Below are 6906 nucleotides of genomic sequence, written 5' to 3'. Positions count from 1 at the left end.
CGGCATTGTACAGTTAAACTGCAAACTTCGTCGATAGTTTTGTTCATGATTTTATTAAAATGAAATTGCATCAGAGTTTATTTTAAAATCGCACTACCTCGAAGGGATTTATCTTCATCAAACTGAGAGATGCAGCTCTTCGCAGATTATCTTTGTTTATGTCTGTGTGTGTGTTCGGGAATAACAACGTGCGCTTGCTTCTCAGACCTGTTGTTATATATAAAAAATAGCGAAAGAGGTTTTAACTACTGCTGTCGCAGCTACAACTTGGAGCCAGAGTGAGCGCGGGAGGCTGTGAGCAGCGGAACTCTTGTCTGTGGAGTTTGTTGCAGGCGGAAGGCGGGCAGCGCGGAATCTGCGGAGTGGAGGTGCTGGGTCGGTTGGAAAATTAAATAGCTGGAAAAGGAGGCGAAGCGGCTGGGAGCCGGCGACGGGGCGATGGTAAGTACAGGACTTGGCGGGGGAGACGAGAAGGAAGAGGACAGGTAAGGTTGGGGTGGAGTCGGTGCCCCAGGACCCGGCCCGATTCCTCCTGACTCACGGTGATTCGAGCTGGTGGCCGGAGGCCGGGCCGCCGCCATGTTGTGTCGGCAGCGCCCGATCTCGGAGCTGCAGGCCTGGGAAACGCCGGCTCCGAGGGTTGCTGGTCATGCATCACGGGCTTGGCCTGGAGGGGAGTGATGAACCGTTATATCTCATTTATTTTAAGGCCCCCAAGACTGAAGACGGCTGTGTAACTGGGCGCTTACATTGAGGGGACAAGGGGGTCTGGCTGTGGCTAGGAGAGCCGGAGGAAACCTAGGCCCAGGCCTTCCTCGTGCTTATTGCGCATCAACTGGCAACCAAGCGGCTGCCTCTGGCTGGTTCCCGCACACCTCGTCTGCCGTCCGCAGCGTGGCTTCCGTTGACTGGGCGCCTTGGGTCTTTGTGCGAGTACGGGCTGTGTGATTCTTGGTATGCTCGCAGCTTCGTCTCCCGTTAACTTAGTGGCAGTCGGATTAAGTAAAATGCCAGGATGCCCAGATAGGGTGGCATGGGGGCGGTTTAAATGGAACCCTGGCTCTGCAACCTCCTTATTTTATATGGATTTTGAACATATAAACATCGTTTAGTTGCCAGCATAAAATATTAAGTTTTGGCTGAAAGAGTTCGATTGTCTGTCCTGCCCGTAATTTTTTTCCCTTAATTTTTGGAAATTTCGGAATCTTTTTCTATAAAGCAGACTAAAGTTTTAGTTCTATTAATGCTAGTGTTCTCAGGAACATTTTTGTTTAACTCTTTAACTACTTAAGCGGGTAATTATAAACTCTTTCGTGGTTAATTTTGTTTCCAGTGTGTTTTGTTAAAAGTAATTTTAGCATGTGTATAAAAATAATAATGCTTACAACTTTTGTTATCTACGCATTGTAAAGGAATGTTATGTCATACTTTATATTTAAATCAAATTAACATTAACCATGCTACCAAAAACACTAAAGTATTTAGTGGAAGGCGAGGCAACATTTATGCACAGAAAAACAGAGTTAAATGTTTCAGGTTGATACCTTTCATCAGATCTAGTGATGAGAGTGCTTTGCCCCTGAAGCATTAACTCTGTTTTCTTTGAGGGTTTCCAGCATTTTCTACTTCTATTTCTGATTTCTCAAATCAACGGTACCCCATGTCTGCAAAGCTTTTGAAATTGGATCAGGTTTATTTCTTCTGTCCTTGAGGATAAAGGAAAAGTTACAAACCTTTAGGATCATTTGGTTTATGATGACATTTGTTGTGATTTATCAAGGTATTTTGATTTACTAGGCTGTTTCTGTGTGACCATCAGTAATCTAATGAGTGAAATAAAAACAGAAAAATGACAAAGACTGAAATCAGAAAGTGTCTTTGAGGAGAAAAGGTTGATGCATTGGTGCATTTAGCATTACTGGAGATGTAACTAAACCCATAACAAATGAGAAAATCTGCAGATGCTGGAAATCCAAGCAATACACTACACACAAAATGCTGGAGGAACTCAGCAGGCCAGGCAGCATCTATGGAAGAGAGTACAGTCAGCGTTTCGGGCTAAGACGCTTCAGGTCTCACAACAATCTGCTTGGCTCTTAATTTACCTCTGAAATAAACCATTTAACTGTACTGTAATATCAGTGTCTGAACTGAAGTCATAGCTAGCCTGACTTCAGTGGTTAGAAACATGTTGGAGTCTATTATTAAGGATGAGGTTTTGGGATATTTGAAGGCGTATAACAAAATAAGCCAAAGTCAGCATAGTGTCCTTAAGGTGAAATCTCGACTGACAAATCTGGTGGAATTCTTTGAGGAAGTAACAAGCAGGATGGACAAAGGAGAGTCAGTGGATATTTATTTCAGAAGTCCTTTGACAAGGTGCCATGTATGGGGCTGCTTGACAAGATAGGAGCCCATGCTATCACAGGAAAGATACTAGCATGGATAGGCACTAGTTCCTAGTTCCTCCACCCATCTTCGCACTGTCCACAAACTTGGCCACAAGGCTATCAATTCCTTCATCCAAATCATTGACATACAAGGTGAAAAGAACAGGTCACAACACCGACCCATGTGGAACTCCACTAGTCACCAGCAGCCAACCAGAAAAAGCTCCCTTTATTCCCGCTCTCTGTCTCCTGCCAAATAGTGTTGAGGAAGCAGGGTGTCTGCAGGAGGTTTTGTACGGAGTGGGAGAATGGACAAAGAAGTGGCAGAAGGAATATAATGCAGGGGTGGCTGACCTTTTACATTCCATGCGTCAATTTTTTTCATGCACAAGTTCAGATGTGATTTTTTTTCACGCACGAGTTCTATATTAACATATTTTTACAATAATTGAATGGGGGTACAAAAGTTGTATGGTGCATCTGGACTCATGAGTGAAAAAATTGACGCATGGAATGTAAAAGGTTGGCCATGCCTGATATAGTGCATATAAGCGTGTGGTCATGCACCTTGGTAGTAGGAGTGAGGGTCTGGATTATTTTATAAAAGGGGAGAAAATTTAAAATCAGAGGTGGAAGGGGACTTGGGAGACCTTGTGCAGGATTTTCTAAAGGTTGCAGATTGAATCCGTGGTAAGGAAGGCAGATGCAATGTTAGCATACATTTTGAGAGGACTAGAATATGCTGAGGCTTTATAAGGCATTGGTCAGACTGCAGTTGGAGTATTGTGAGCAGTTTTGGATTCTTTATCTAAGAAAAGATGTGCTGGCATTGGAGAGGGTCCAGAGCAGGTTCATGAGAATGATTCCAGGAATGAATAATATAGGAGTTTTTTATTGGCCTGGGTCAGTACTTGCTGGAATTTAAAAGAATTTGGGGAGGGGGGGTCGGGGGGGGGTCATTGAAATCTATTGAGTATTGAAAGTCCTTGATAGCTGGGATGTGAAGAGAATGTTTCCTGTAGGGAGGAAGTCTAGGACCAGAAGGCACAGCCTCAGAATCGAGGGACATCCATTTAGAACAGAGATGAGAAAGAATTTTTTTAGCCAGTGTTTGGCGAATCTGTGGAATTAATTGCCGCAGATGGCTGTGTAGGCCAAGTCATTGGGTATATTTTAAGGCAGGTTCTTGATTAGTAAAGGTGTCAGAAGTAATGGGGAGAAGGCAGGAGATAGGGTTGAGAGGGATAATAAATCAGCCATGATGGAATGGTAGAGCAGCTTGATGGGCTGAATGGCCAAATTCTGCTCCTGCGTCTTATGGTCTATGGTCTTATAACCCCTATGTTAAAACAAATGGACCACTGGCGATCAATCCAAGTAAATTCAGATCCAGCCCTAAATATCTTGCAATTTCTACTTTGTGAAAATCCTGGGACAATTATGGACACTGATCTCACTGCCGAGTCAAGTAACAGCCTGGCATCATCGTATTTACAGAATTATGTCTGCAACATGCCAAATTCATTCATCGTCCTTGAGGAGGAAGCTTGTCTAGGAGGCCTCCAGGTTGACTTCTAATCTCATGATATCCCAAAACACCTGGTGAAATGTAAGACAAGAAAACTCCTGATTACCTATTAATAACTCTCAGCTAATGAATCAATGCTGGACCACTTTGAACATCACTTGTCAGAAGCACTAAGAGTTGCAAGGGCATGGGATGTACTCTAGTTGGGGGACTTGAGTCTTCATCACCAAGAATTGCATGGTAGCATCACCAATGACGGATGACTGAGTCCCCAGACTGAATCTATCTTAATTACTTTTCCCTAGATTCCCTTAAGGTGTTTGTTACTTTCAAGCTGAAGAAATTTCTTCTCAACTTTGCTTTGAATAACTGGCTCATATTAAGATTAACTCCTGGCTGTCGTTATCCCAATCATGAGGAAACATCATCCCTGCTTCTAATCTGTCGAGCCTCTTTCGAACTATGTTTTAATTAAATCACCTTTTATTCTTTTAAACGAGTGTATAGGTTTAGTTTCTTAACCTCTGAATGTATGACAAACTCACCATCTTAGGGTCAATCTGGCGATCCTTTGCTGCACTCCCTAAATCATGAGCATTGTTAGTAGGGATACCAGATGTATAGACAATGTTCTAGTGCACAGTTCTGGTGTCCTTTCTATGAATTGGACCTGTAGTCCCACCTGGCCCTACATAATCAAAAGGAAAGACTGTTCCTACAATGACGCTTAACATTTCGTTTCCTTCCTTTAATTGATGTACGTGCATGTTATCTTCTAATCATTTGTGTACAAGGGTAGAGATCTCTCTGAACACCTGCACTTCTCAAACATGTACCATTTTAAAACTGTTCTGCCGTCTACTTTTTCTACTCAAGTGGATAATCTTACATTATTCACATTACATTCCATTTGCCATGTTCTTATCCCATTTTCTTAACCAATATCTCCAGGATTTCCCTGTGTTCTTCTCATAGCGTACAATGTCACCTAACTTTGTATCATCACTGTACTTGGGCAGTGAGATAAAGAGCAATATATCCAAGTCACTGATGTAAATTTTAAATGGCTGTGGCACTAGCACTGATCTCTGCTGCTCCTGATTTGATACGTTCTCCAATCTGGGGAAAAGATCTATTTGTCATTGTTTTTCTGCCTTTTAACCCATCTTCACCCCACCCTGGTACAGGCCTTTATTCAAAATGCTTGCAGCTGAAAGTGTTTCAGATTTTGGAATGTATAATTGCTTGGATTGCCATAATTTCCAGCTGAATTTATGTACTTCTGGTAAGCAGTCTTTGCTTGCACATGTTCATCACACATGTACTTAATAAAAAATATTACATACCTTTTTAATACAAAGTACAATGTGTGCAGGATAACAAAGCTGCATAGCAACTTCACAAGAATACCTGAATCAGTTGTTGAACAACAGCAAACAATGGTTAGCTTTCAGCCTCCACCTACAATGCCGTGTTTTGATTAAAAGGTTTATTTGTATTTTACTTTCTTAAGGTTTTATGTAAGGTATAAAAACAGTCAGTATTATAAACCTGTTCTGGTGTTAGATTTTCATCAGCAGCGATCTTCACAAACCCATTAATGAATTTCTCTGGTGCTTCATAACCTGTAGATACTTTATCTTTAAATTTTTTTTAAATCTTTAAAAATTAACGCCTGCTTTTACATAAATTTCTGCAACTAGCCTGCTGAATATTCACAATTTTCACTTTGTTGTGATAGATCTTTGTTTGTTTCATGATCAGCATACCGTTAACCGGCATATGTTCACTCCACTGATGATACACAGTCAAGATCTTCATTTTTTTGCTTTATGCACTGTTTTTCTATTTTTCATGAACTTTTCATTACGCGGGTTAGGTTATTTCTCAGACTTTCTGTGATGTGCAGAGACCTGCACGTCGCCTGGGGACCTTCACAGTACCTTGTGGAATTTTCAATTTGTGACATCATGTCAGTGCTCAAAAATTTCGTATTTTGAAGGCTTTTTGGATTTTGGAATTTCAGGTAAGGGGTATTCAACCTGTATGTTATCCCCAACCCGATGCAATCTTAATAATGTTTAATAATTGCTTGAGTTGAAACTTAACAAGGGCCACCTGGAAGTTCATATATGCCACCTATCTGGTTTTAAGTCATACTTTAAAACAAAAGTCCAGTAGATTTGTCAAGTGTGAGCAAAGAGCATGATGAATGCTTGACCTTGTCCTTGGTAGTCTTTGAATGCATCAGCCCATGACAGCATTGACAGGAGTGATTGCCACATAGTCTTTGTGGAAAACTGATGACAAGCTATATGATGTGCACTGTCATTATGCTAAATGGATGGTCTCAGGATAGCTCAAAGCTGGACATTCATAACAGACTGCAGATCATCAGTAGCAGTTTTTCATGGCTGTCTGTAACCATGTGGTCCAGCATATCCCTTATTCTAATGTTTCTATCAGCTAGGGGGATTGACAGTGGCTCAGTGATGATTGTTGCCGTGTATATTGAAAGCAGCACGTGGCAGTCCTAAAAAATTGGTATCAGTGTTGTAATACTGTTTCATAGGACTAAGTTGAGCAATTCCTAATGGATCACATCTAAACTCTGCAGTCAATATCACAAATATTGGGAGAAGATGCTCCAAAAGTATCTGCATTATCAATGATAGCAACCCCCAACCATAGTCATGTTCTGTCAGAAGTGCCAGGTGGGCAATCATCTCTGCTTCCTCCTAAAATTCCATCTTCACCGAGGCCATTGTTTAATCAGTTGATTCACTTTGTAATTCAAAGAAATGGACAATATACTGGATAAAGCAAAATTTATCTAAACAACATTCTTTTAATAATAATTGAACTCAATTAATTAAAGTAGCTCTATCATTCAACAATATCGAAGATTTACCTGTTTATATCATGTTCATTAAAGCAGGACAGATTATTTCCAGCTAATTACTGACCAGTCTTTCTGCTTTTAGTCAT

General features: G+C 41.1%; 1 protein-coding gene across 1 annotated transcript in view; it reads left to right on the top strand.

Moving 5' to 3' along the window:
• Positions 1 to 298: 298 nt before the first annotated feature.
• Positions 299 to 6906, top strand: part of LOC134344356 (cullin-1) — a 128827-nt gene continuing 122219 nt past the window's right edge. Inside the window, exon 1 of the mRNA XM_063044004.1 lies at positions 299 to 441. The gene's annotated coding sequence lies outside the window, so the exon portion shown is untranslated. The remainder of the gene's footprint in view (positions 442 to 6906) is intronic.

This window comes from Mobula hypostoma, chromosome 3, assembly GCF_963921235.1.
Source record: "Mobula hypostoma chromosome 3, sMobHyp1.1, whole genome shotgun sequence".
Classification (NCBI taxonomy): domain Eukaryota; kingdom Metazoa; phylum Chordata; class Chondrichthyes; order Myliobatiformes; family Myliobatidae; genus Mobula; species Mobula hypostoma.
Note: the sequence above shows the minus strand (reverse complement) of the source record. Positions and strands in the feature narration are given on the sequence as shown.